Source organism: Schistocerca americana, chromosome 3 (genome assembly GCF_021461395.2).
Source record: "Schistocerca americana isolate TAMUIC-IGC-003095 chromosome 3, iqSchAmer2.1, whole genome shotgun sequence".
NCBI lineage: Eukaryota > Metazoa > Arthropoda > Insecta > Orthoptera > Acrididae > Schistocerca > Schistocerca americana.
Genome location: NC_060121.1, coordinates 6,253,496 through 6,266,343, shown reverse-complemented (window position 1 = coordinate 6,266,343; position 12,848 = coordinate 6,253,496).

The window sequence follows — 12,848 nt, the reverse complement described above, 5'->3', positions numbered from 1 at the left end:
ACAGGAATGGTTCAAAACATAGACAGTAAGAAGAGTCAGTTTTCTTGTACTTAAGTCGGCATTGTGCCTTTAGTACTTAATTCCGATGCAATTTCTGTGTTTCATCGTCATCAAGAAGGTCAGAGTGATACAGTAAACCTAAAGTGAAGCATCGGAATCTATAACTAGTGTCACATGAATGGTTCAAACATAGCCAGTAAGAAGAGTCAGTTTTCTTGTACATAAGTCGGTATTGTGACTTTTGTATTTCATTCCGATGCAATTTCTGTGTTTCATCGTCAATAAGAAGGTCAGAGGGATACAGTAAACCTGAAGTGAAGCATCGGGATCTATAACTAGTGTCACAGGAATGCTTCAGAACATAGACAGTAAGAAGAGTTAGTTTCCCTGTACTTAATTCGGCATTTTGCCATTTGTATTTAATTCCGATGCAATTTCTGTGTTTCATCGTCAATAAGGAGGCCAGAGGGATACAGTAAACGTGAAGTGAAGTATCGGAATCTATAACTAGTGTCACAGGAATGGTTCAAAACATGGACTGTAAGAAGAGTCAGTTTTCTTCTACTTAAGTCGGCATTGTGCCTTTCGTATTTAATTCCGATGCAATTTCTGTGTTTCATCGTCAATAAGAAGGTCAGAGGGATACAGTAAACCTGAAGTGAAGCATCGGAATCTATAACTAGTGTCACGGGAATGGTTCAAAACATAGACAGTAAGAAGAGTCAGTTTTCTTGTACTTAAGTCGGCATTGTGTCTTTTGTATTTAATTCCGATGCAATATCTGTGTTTCATCGTCAATAAGAAGGTCAGAGGGATACAGTAAACCTGAAGTAAAGCATCGGAATCTATAACTAGCTTCACAGGAATGGTTCAAAACATAGACAGTAAGAACAGTCAGTTTTCTTGTACATAAGTCGGCATTGTGTCTTTTGTATTTAATTCCGATGCAATGTCTGTGTTTCATCGTCAATAAGAAGGTCTGAGGGATACAGTAAACCTGAAGTGAAGCATCGGAATCTATAACTAGTGTCACAGGAATGGTTAAACATAGGCAGTAAGAAGAGTAAGTATTCTTGTACTTAAGTCGGCATTGTGCCTTTTGTATTTAATTCCGATGCAATTACTGTGTTTCATCGACAATCAGAAGGTCAGAGGGATACAGTAAACCTGAAGTGAAGCATCGGAATCTATAACTAGTGCCACAGGAATGGTTCAAAACATAGACAGTAAGAAGAGTCAGTTTTCTTGTACTTAAGTCGGCATTGTGCCTTTAGTACTTAATTCCGATGCAATTTCTGTGCTTCATCGTCAATAAGAAGGTCAGAGGGATACAGTAAACCTGAAGTGCAGCATCGGAATCTATAACTAGTGTCACATGAATGGTTCAAACATAGCCAGTAAGAAGAGTCAGTTTTCTTGTACATAAGTCGGTATTGTGACTTTTGTATTTAATTCCGATGAAATTTCTGTGTTTCATCATCAATAAGAAGGTCAGAGGGATACAGTAAACCTGAAGTGAAGCATCGGAATCTATAACTAGTGTCACATGAATGGTTCAAATCATAGACAGTGAGAAGAGTCAGTTTTCTTGTACCTAAGTCGGCATTGTGGATTTTGTATTTAATTCCGATGCAGTTTCTGTGTTTCATCGTCAATAAGGAGGTCAGAGGGATACAGTAAACCAGAAGTGAAGCATCGGAATCTATAACTAGTGTCACAGGAATGGTTCAAACATAGACAGTAAGAAGAGTCAGTTTTCTTGCACTTAAGTAGACATTGTGCCTTTTGTATTTAATTCCGAAGCAATTTAAGTGTCATCAACAATAAAAAGGTCAGAGGGATACAGTGAACCTGTAGTGAAGCATCGGAATCTATAAGTAGTGTCACAGGAATGGTTCAAACTTAGACAGTAAGAAGAGTCAATATTCTTGTACTTAAGTCGGCATTGTGCCTTTTGTATTTAATTCCGATGCAATTTCTGTGTTTCACCGTCAATAAGAAGGTAAGAGGGATACAGTAAACCTGAAGTGAAGCATTGGAATCTATAACTAGTATCCCATCAATGGTTCAAACATAGGCAGTAAGAAGAGTCAGTTTTCTTGTACATAAGTCGACATTGTGCCTTTTGTATTTAATTCCGATGCAATTTCAGTGTTTCATCAACAATAAAAAGGTCAGAGGGATACAGTGAACCTGAAGTGAAGCATCGGAATCTATAAATAGTGTCACAGGAATGGTTCAAAACTTAGACAGTAAGAAGAGTCAGTATTCTTGTACTTAAGTCGGCATTTTGCCTTTTGTATTTAATTACAATGCAATTTCTGTGTTTCTTCGTCCATAAGAACGTCAGAGGGATACAGTAAACCTGAAGTGAAGCATCGGAATCTATAACTAGTGTCACAGGAATGGTTCAAACATAGACAGTAAGAAGAGTCAGTTTTCTTGCACTTAAGTAGACATTGTGCCTTTTGTATTTAATTCCGATGCAATTTAAGTGTCATCAACAATAAAAAGGTCAGAGGGATACAGTGAACCTGTAGTGAAGCATCGGAATCTATAAGTAGTGTCACAGGAATGGTTCAAACTTAGACAGTAAGATGAGTCAGTATTCTTGTACTTAAGTCGGCATTGTGCCTTTTGTATTTAAATCCAATGCAATTTCTGTGATTCATCGTCAATAAGAGCGTCAGAGGGATACAGTAAACCTGACGTGAAGCATCGAAATCTATATCTAGTGTCACAGGAATGGTTCTTAACATAGACAGTAAGAAGAGTCAGTTTTCTTGTACTTAAGTCGGCATTGTGCCTTTTGTATTTAATTCCGATGCAATTTCTGTGTTTCATCGTCAATAATAAGGTCAGAGGGATACAGTAAACTTGAAGTGAAGCATCGGAATCTATAACTAGTTTCACAGGAATGGTTCAAAACATAGACAGTAAGAAGAGACAGTTTTCTTGTACTTAAGTCGGCATTGTGGCTTTTGTATTTAATTCCGATGCAATATCCGTGTTTCAACTTCAATAAGAAGGTCAGAGGGATACAGTAAACCTGAAGTGAAGCGTCGGAATCTATTACTAGTGTCACAGGAATGGTTCACAACATAGACAGTAAGTAGAGTCAGTTTTCTTGTACTTAAGTCGGCGTTGTGCTTTTTGTATTTAATTCCGATGCAAGTTCTGTGTTTCATGGTCTTTAAAAGGTCAGAGGTATACAGTAAACCTGAAGTGAAGCATCGGAATCTATAACTAGTGTCACAGGAATGGTTCTAGCATAGACAGTAAGAGGAGTCAGTTTTCTTGTACTTAAGTCGGCATTGTGCCATTTGTATTTAATTCCGATGCAATTTCAGTGTTTCATCGTCATTATGAAGGTCAGAGGGATACAGTGAACCTGAAGTGAAGCATCGGAATCTATAAGTAGTGTCACAGGAATGCTTCAAAACATAGACAGTAAGAAGAGTCAGTTTTCTTGTACTTAAGTCGGCATTGTGCCTTTTGTATTTAATTCCGATGCAATTTCTGTGCTTCATCGTCAATAAGAAGGTCAGCGGGATACAGTAAACCTGAAGTGAAGCATCGGAATCTATAACTAGTGTCACAGGAATGGTTCATAACATAGACAGTAAGAAGGGTCAGTATTCTTGTACTTAAGTCGGCATTGTGCCTTTTGTATTTAATTCCGATGCAATTTCTGTGTGTCATCGTCAATCAGATGGTCAGAGGGATAAAGTAAACCTGAAGTGAAGCATCGGAATCTATAACTAGTGCCACAGGAATGGTTCAAAACATAGACAGTAAGAAGAGTCAGTTGTCTTGTACTTAAGTCGGCATTGTGTCTTTAGTACTTAATTCCGATGCAATTTCTGTGCTTCATCGTCAACAAGAAGGTCAGAGTGATACAGTAAACCTAAAGTGAAGCATCGGAATCTATAACTAGTGTCACATGAATGGTTCAAACATAGCCAGTAAGAAGAGTCAGTTTTCTTGTACATAAGTCGGTATTGTGACTTTTGTATTTCATTCCGATGCAATTTCTGTGTTTCATCGTCAATAAGAAGGTCAGAGGGATACAGTAAACCTGAAGTGAAGCATCGGGATCTATAACTAGTGTCACATGAATGGTTCAAATCATAGACAGTAAGAAGAGTCAGTTTTCTTGTACCTAAGTCGGCATTGTGGATTTTGTATTTAATTCCGATGCAATTTCTGTGCCTCATCGTCAATAAGGAGGTCAGAGGGATACAGTAAACCTGAAGTGAAGCATCGGAATCTATAACTAGTGTCACAGGAATGCTTCAGAACATAGACAGTAAGAAGAGTCAGTTTTCCTGTACTTAATTCGGCATTTTGCCTTTTGTATTTAATTCCGATGCAATTTCTGTGTTTCATCGTCAATAAGGAGGCCAGAGGGATACTGTAAACGTGAAGTGAAGCATCGGAATCTATAACTAGTGTCACAGGAATGGTTCAAAACATGGACTGTAAGAAGAGTCAGTTTTCTTCTACTTAAGTCGGCATTGTGCCTTTCGTATTTAATTCCGATGCAATTTCTGTGTTTCATCGTCAATAAGAAGGTCAGAGGGATACAGTAAACCTGAAGTGAAGCATCGGAATCTGTAACTAGTGTCACAGGAATGGTTCAAAACATAGACAGTAAGAAGAGTCAGTTTTCTTGTACTTAAGTCGGCATTTTGCCTTTTGTATTTATTTCCGAAGCAATTTCTGTGTTTCAACGTCAATAAGAAGGTCAGAGGGATACAGTAAACCTGAAGTGAAGCATCGGAATCTATAACTAGTGTCACAGGAATGGTTCAAACATAGACAGTAAGAAGAGTCAGTTTTCTTGCACTTAAGTCGGCATTGTGGCTTTTGTATTTAATTCCGATGCAATTTCTGTGTTTCATCGTCAATAAGAAGGTAAGAGGGATACAGTAAACCTGAAGTGAAGCATCGGAATCTATAACTAGTATCCCATCAATGGTTCAAACATAGGCAGTAAGAAGAGTCAGTTTTCTTGTACATAAGTCGACATTGTGCCTTTTGTATTAAATTCCGATGCAATTTCAGTGTTTCATCAACAATAAAAAGGTCAGAGGGATACAGTGAACCTGAAGTGAAGCATCGGAATCTATAACTAGTGTTACAGGAATGGTTCAAAACTTAGACAGTAAGAAGAGTCAGTATTCTTGTACTTAAGTCGGCATTGTGCCTTTTGTATTTAATTACAATGCAATTTCTGTGTTTCTTCGTCCATAAGAACGTCAGAGGGATACAGTAAACCTGACGTGAAGCATCGGAATCTATATCTAGTGTCACAGGAATGGTTCAAAACATAGACAGTAAGAAGAGTCAGTTTCCTTGCACTTAAGTCGGCATTGTGTCTTTTGTATTTAATTCCGATGCAATTTCTGTGTTTCATCGTCTATAAGAAGGTCAGAGGGATACAGTAAACCTGAAGTGAAGCATCGGAATCTATACCTAGGGTCACAGGAATGGTTCAAAACATAGACAGTAAGAAGAGTCAGTTTTCCTGTACTTAAGTCGGCATTGAGCCTTTTGTATTTAATTCCGATGCAATTTCTGTGTTTCATCGTCAATATGAAGGTCAGAGGGATACAGTAAACCTGATGTGAAGCATCGTAATCTATAACTAGTGTCACAGGAATGGTTCAAAACATAGACAGTAAGAGGAGTCAGTTCTCTTGTACTTATGTCGGCAATGTGCCTTTGGTATTTAATTCCGAAGCAATTTCAGTGTTTCATCGTCAATAAGAAGGTCAGAGGAATACAGTGAACCTGAAGTGAAGCATTGGAATCTATAACTAGTGTCACAGGAATGGTTTAAAACATAGACTGTAAGAAGAGTCAGTTTTCTTCTCCTTAAGTCGGCATTGTGCCTTTCGTATTTAATTCCGATGCAATTTCTGTGTTTCATCGTCAATAAGACGGTCAGTGGGATACAGTAAACCTGAAGTGAAGCATCGGAATCTATAACTAGTGTCACATGAATGGTTCAAACATAGCCAGTAAGAAGAGTCAGTTTTCTTGTACATAAGTCGGCATTGTGACTGTTGTATTTTATTCCGATGCAATTTCTGTGTTTCATCGTCAATAAGAAGGTCAAAGGGATACAGTAAACCTGAAGTGAAGCATCGGAATCTATAACTAGTGTCACATGAATGGTTCAAATCATAGACAGTAAGAAGATTCAGTTTTCTTGTACTTAAGTCAGCATTGTGCCTTTTGTATTTAATTCCGATTCAATTTCTGTGTTTCATCGTCAATAAGAAGGTCAGAGGGATACGGTAAACCTGAAGTGAAGCATCGGAATCTATAACTAGGGTCACAGGAATGGTTCAAAACATAGAGAGTAAGAAGAGTCAGTTTTCCTGTACTTAAGTCGGCATTGTGCCTTTTGTATTTAATCCCGGTGCAATTTCTGTGATTCATCGTCAATAAGAAGGTCAGAGGGATACAGTAAACCTGAAGTGAAGCATCGTAATCTATAACTAGTGTCACAGGAATGGTTCAAAGAATAGACAGTAAGATGAGTCAGTTCTCTTGTACTTCAGTCGGCATTGTGCCTTTTGTATTTAATTCCGATGCAATTTCAGTGTTTCAACATCAATAAGAAGGTCAGAGGGATACAGTGAACCTGAAGTGAAGCATCGGAATCTATAACTAGTGTCACAGGAATGGTTCAAAACATAGACTGTAAGAAGAGTCAGTTTTCTTCTCCTTAAGTCGGCATTGTGCCTTTCGTATTTAATTCCGATGCAATTTCTGTGTTTCATCGTCAATAAGACGGTCAGTGGGATACAGTAAACCTGAAGTGAAGCATCGTAATCTATAACTAGTGTCACAGGAATGGTTCAAAACATAGACAGTAAGAGGAGTCAGTTCTCTTGTACTTAAGTCGGCGTTGTGCCTTTTGTATTTAATTCCGATGCAATTTCAGTGTTTCATCGTCAATAGGAAGGTCAGAGGGATACAGTGAACCTGAAGTGAAGCATCAGAATCTATAACTAGTGTCACAGGAATGGTTCAAAGCATAGACTGTAAGAAGAGTCAGTTTTCTTCTCCTTAAGTCGGCATTGTGCCTTTCGTATTTAATTCCGATGCAATTTCTGTGTTTCATCGTCAATAAGACGGTCAGTGGGATACAGTAAACCTGAAGTGAAGCATCGGAATCTATAACTAGTGTCACAGGAATAGTTCAAAACAAAAACAGTAAGAAGAGTCAGTTTTCTTGTACTTAAGTCGGCATTGTGCCTTTTGTATTTAATTCCGATGCAATATCTGTGTTTCGTCGTCAATAAGAAGGTCAGAGGGATACAGTAAACCTGAAGTGAAGCATCGTAATCTATAACTAGTGTCACGGGAATGGTTCAAAACATAGACAATAAGAAGAGTCAGTTTTCTTGTACATAAGTCGGCATTGTGTCTTTTGTATTTAATTCCGATGCAATATCTGTGTTTCATCGTCAATAAGAAGGTCAGAGGGATACAGTAAACCTGAAGTGAAGCATCGGAATCTATAACTAGTGTCACAGGAATGGTTAAACATAGGCAGTAAGAAGAGTCAGTTTTCTTGCACTTAAGTCGGCATTGTGCCTTTTGTATTTCATTCCGATGCAATTTCTGTGTTTCATCGTCAATAAGAAGGTCAGAGGGATACAGTAAACCTGAAGTGAAGCATCGGAATCTATAACTAGTATCACATCAATGGTTCAAACATAGGCAGTAAGAAGAGTCAGTTTTCTTGTACATAAGTCGACATTGTGCCTTTTGTATTTAATTCTGATGCAATTTCAGTGTTTCATCAACAATAAAAAGGTCAGAGGAATACAGTGAACCTGAAGTGAAGCATTGTAATCTATAACTAGTGTCACAGGAATGCTTCAAAACATAGACAGTAAGAAGAGTCAGTTTTCTTGTACTCAAGTCGGCATTGTGCCTTTTGTATTTAATTCCGATGCAATTTCTGTGCTTCATCGTCAATAAGAAGGTCAGAGGGATACAGTAAACCTGAAGTGAAGCATCGGAATCTATAACTAGTGTCATAGGAATGGTTCATAACATAGACAGTAAGAAGGGTCAGTATTCTTGTACTTAAGTCGGCATTGTGCCTTTTGTATTTAATTCCGATGCAATTTCTGTGTTTCATCGTCAATCAGAAGGTCAGAGGGATAAAGTAAACCTGAAGTAAAGCATCGGAATCTATAACTAGTGCCACAGGAATGGTTCAAAACATAGACAGTAAGAAGAGTCAGTTTTCTTGTACTTAAGTCGGCATTGTGCCTTTAGTACTTAATTCCGATGCAATTTTTGTGTTTCATCGTCAACAAGAAGGTCAGAGTGATACAGTAAACCTAAAGTGAAGCATCGGAATCTATAACTAGTGTCACATGAATGGTTCAAACATAGCCAGTAAGAAGAGTCAGTTTTCTTGTACATAAGTCGGTATTGTGACTTTTGTATTTCATTCCGATGCAATTTCTGTGTTTCATCGTCAATAAGAAGGTCAGAGGGATACAGTAAACCTGAAGTGAAGCATCGGGATCTATAACTAGTGTCACATGAATGGTTCAAATCATAGACAGTAAGAAGAGTCAGTTTTCTTGTACCTAAGTCGGCATTGTGGATTTTGTATTTAATTCCGATGCAATTTCTGTGCCTCATCGTCAATAAGGAGGTCAGAGGGATACAGTAAACCTGAAGTGAAGCGTCGGAATCTATAACTAGTGTCACAGGAATGCTTCAGAACATAGACAGTAAGAAGAGTCAGTTTTCCTGTACTTAATTCGGCATTTTGCCTTTTGTATTTAATTCCGATGCAATTTCTGTGTTTCATTGTCAATAAGAAGGTCAGAGGGATACAGTAAACCTGAAGTGAAGCATCGGAATCTGTAACTAGTGTCACAGGAATGGTTCAAAACATAGACAGTAAGAAGAGTCAGTTTTCTTGTACTTAAGTCGGCATTTTGCCTTTTGTATTTATTTCCGAAGCAATTTCTGTGTTTCAACGTCAATGAGAAGGTCAGAGGGATACAGTAAACCTGAAGTGAAGCATCGGAATCTATAACTAGTGTCACAGGAATGGTTCAAACATAGACAGTAAGAAGAGTCAGTTTTCTTGCACTTAAGTCGGCATTGTGCCTTTTGTATTTAATTCCGATGCAATTTCTGTGTTTCATCGTCAATAAGAAGGTAAGAGGGATACAGTAAACCTGAAGTGAAGCATCGGAATCTATAACTAGTGTCACAGGAATGGTTCAAACATAGACAGTAAGAAGAGTCAGTTTTCTTGCACTTAAGTAGACATTGTGCCTTTTGTATTTAATTCCGATGCAATTTAAGTGTCATCAACAATAAAAAGGTCAGAGGGATACAGTGAACCTGTAGTGAAGCATCGGAATCTATAAGTAGTGTCACAGGAATGGTTCAAACTTAGACAGTAAGAAGAGTCAGTATTCTTTTACTTAAGTCGGCATTGTGCCTTTTGTATTTAAATCCAATGCAATTTCTGTGATTCATCGTCAATAAGAGCGTCAGAGGGATACAGTAAACCTGACGTGAAGCATCGAAATCTATATCTAGTGTCACAGGAATGGTTCATAACATAGACAGTAAGAAGAGTCAGTTTTCTTGTACTTAAGTCGGCATTGTGCCTTTTGTATTTAATTCCGATGCAATTTCTGTGTTTCATCGTCAATAATAAGGTCAGAGGGATACAGTAAACTTGAAGTGAAGCATCGGAATCTATAACTAGTTTCACAGGAATGGTTCAAAACATAGACAGTAAGAAGAGACAGTTTTCTTGTACTTAAGTCGGCATTGTGGCTTTTGTATTTAATTCCGATGCAATATCCGTGTTTCAACTTCAATAAGAAGGTCAGAGGGATACAGTAAACCTGAAGTGAAGCGTCGGAATCTATTACTAGTGTCACAGGAATGGTTCACAACATAGACAGTAAGTAGAGTCAGTTTTCTTGTACTTAAGTCGGCGTTGTGCTTTTTGTATTTAATTCCGATGCAAGTTCTGTGTTTCATGGTCTTTAAAAGGTCAGAGGTATACAGTAAACCTGAAGTGAAGCATCGGAATCTATAACTAGTGTCACAGGAATGGTTCTAGCATAGACAGTAAGAGGAGTCAGTTTTCTTGTACTTAAGTCGGCATTGTGCCTTTTGTATTTAATTCCGATGCAATTTCAGTGTTTCATCGTCATTATGAAGGTCAGAGGGATACAGTGAACCTGAAGTGAAGCATCGGAATCTATAAGTAGTGTCACAGGAATGCTTCAAAACATAGACAGTAAGAAGAGTCAGTTTTCTTGTACTTAAGTCGGCATTGTGCCTTTTGTATTTAATTCCGATGCAATTTCTGTGTTTCATCGTCAATCAGATGGTCAGAGGGATAAAGTAAACCTGAAGTGAAGCATCGGAATCTATAACTAGTGCCACAGGAATGGTTCAAAACATAGACAGTAAGAAGAGTCAGTTGTCTTGTACTTAAGTCGGCATTGTGCCTTTAGTACTTAATTCCGATGCAATTTCTGTGTTTCATCGTCAACAAGAAGGTCAGAGTGATACAGTAAACCTAAAGTGAAGCATCGGAATCTATAACTAGTGTCACATGAATGGTTCAAACATAGCCAGTAAGAAGAGTCAGTTTTCTTGTACATAAGTCGGTATTGTGACTTTTGTATTTCATTCCGATGCAATTTCTGTGTTTCATCGTCAATAAGAAGGTCAGAGGGATACAGTAAACCTGAAGTGAAGCATCGGGATCTATAACTAGTGTCACATGAATGGTTCAAATCATAGACAGTAAGAAGAGTCAGTTTTCTTGTACCTAAGTCGGCATTGTGGATTTTGTATTTAATTCCGATGCAATTTCTGTGCCTCATCGTCAATAAGGAGGTCAGAGGGATACAGTAAACCTGAAGTGAAGCATCGGAATCTATAACTAGTGTCACAGGAATGCTTCAGAACATAGACAGTAAGAAGAGTCAGTTTTCCTGTACTTAATTCGGCATTTTGCCTTTTGTATTTAATTCCGATGCAATTTCTGTGTTTCATCGTCAATAAGGAGGCCAGAGGGATACTGTAAACGTGAAGTGAAGCATCGGAATCTATAACTAGTGTCACAGGAATGGTTCAAAACATGGACTGTAAGAAGAGTCAGTTTTCTTCTACTTAAGTCGGCATTGTGCTTTTCGTATTTAATTCCGATGCAATTTCTGTGTTTCATCGTCAATAAGAAGGTCAGAGGGATACAGTAAACCTGAAGTGAAGCATCGGAATCTGTAACTAGTGTCACAGGAATGGTTCAAAACATAGACAGTAAGAAGAGTCAGTTTTCTTGTACTTAAGTCGGCATTTTGCCTTTTGTATTTATTTCCGAAGCAATTTCTGTGTTTCAACGTCAATAAGAAGGTCAGAGGGATACAGTAAACCTGAAGTGAAGCATCGGAATCTATAACTAGTGTCACAGGAATGGTTCAAACGTAGACAGTAAGAAGAGTCAGTTTTCTTGCACTTAAGTCGGCATTGTGGCTTTTGTATTTAATTCCGATGCAATTTCTGTGTTTCATCGTCAATAAGAAGGTAAGAGGGATACAGTAAACCTGAAGTGAAGCATCGGAATCTATAACTAGTATCCCATCAATGGTTCAAACATAGGCAGTAAGAAGAGTCAGTTTTCTTGTACATAAGTCGACATTGTGCCTTTTGTATTAAATTCCGATGCAATTTCAGTGTTTCATCAACAATAAAAAGGTCAGAGGGATACAGTGAACCTGAAGTGAAGCATCGGAATCTATAACTAGTGTTACAGGAATGGTTCAAAACTTAGACAGTAAGAAGAGTCAGTATTCTTGTACTTAAGTCGGCATTGTGCCTTTTGTATTTAATTACAATGCAATTTCTGTGTTTCTTCGTCCATAAGAACGTCAGAGGGATACAGTAAACCTGACGTGAAGCATCGGAATCTATATCTAGTGTCACAGGAATGGTTCAAAACATAGACAGTAAGAAGAGTCAGTTTCCTTGCACTTAAGTCGGCATTGTGTCTTTTGTATTTAATTCCGATGCAATTTCTGTGTTTCATCGTCTATAAGAAGGTCAGAGGGATACAGTAAACCTGAAGTGAAGCATCGGAATCTATACCTAGGGTCACAGGAATGGTTCAAAACATAGACAGTAAGAAGAGTCAGTTTTCCTGTACTTAAGTCGGCATTGAGCCTTTTGTATTTAATTCCGATGCAATTTCTGTGTTTCATCGTCAATATGAAGGTCAGAGGGATACAGTAAACCTGATGTGAAGCATCGTAATCTATAACTAGTGTCACAGGAATGGTTCAAAACATAGACAGTAAGAGGAGTCAGTTCTCTTGTACTTATGTCGGCAATGTGCCTTTGGTATTTAATTCCGAAGCAATTTCAGTGTTTCATCGTCAATAAGAAGGTCAGAGGAATACAGTGAACCTGAAGTGAAGCATTGGAATCTATAACTAGTGTCACAGGAATGGTTTAAAACATAGACTGTAAGAAGAGTCAGTTTTCTTCTCCTTAAGTCGGCATTGTGCCTTTCGTATTTAATTCCGATGCAATTTCTGTGTTTCATCGTCAATAAGACGGTCAGTGGGATACAGTAAACCTGAAGTGAAGCATCGGAATCTATAACTAGTGTCACATGAATGGTTCAAACATAGCCAGTAAGAAGAGTCAGTTTTCTTGTACATAAGTCGGCATTGTGACTGTTGTATTTTATTCCGATGCAATTTCTGTGTTTCATCGTCAATAAGAAGGTCAAAGGGATACAGTAAACCTGAAGTGAAGCATCG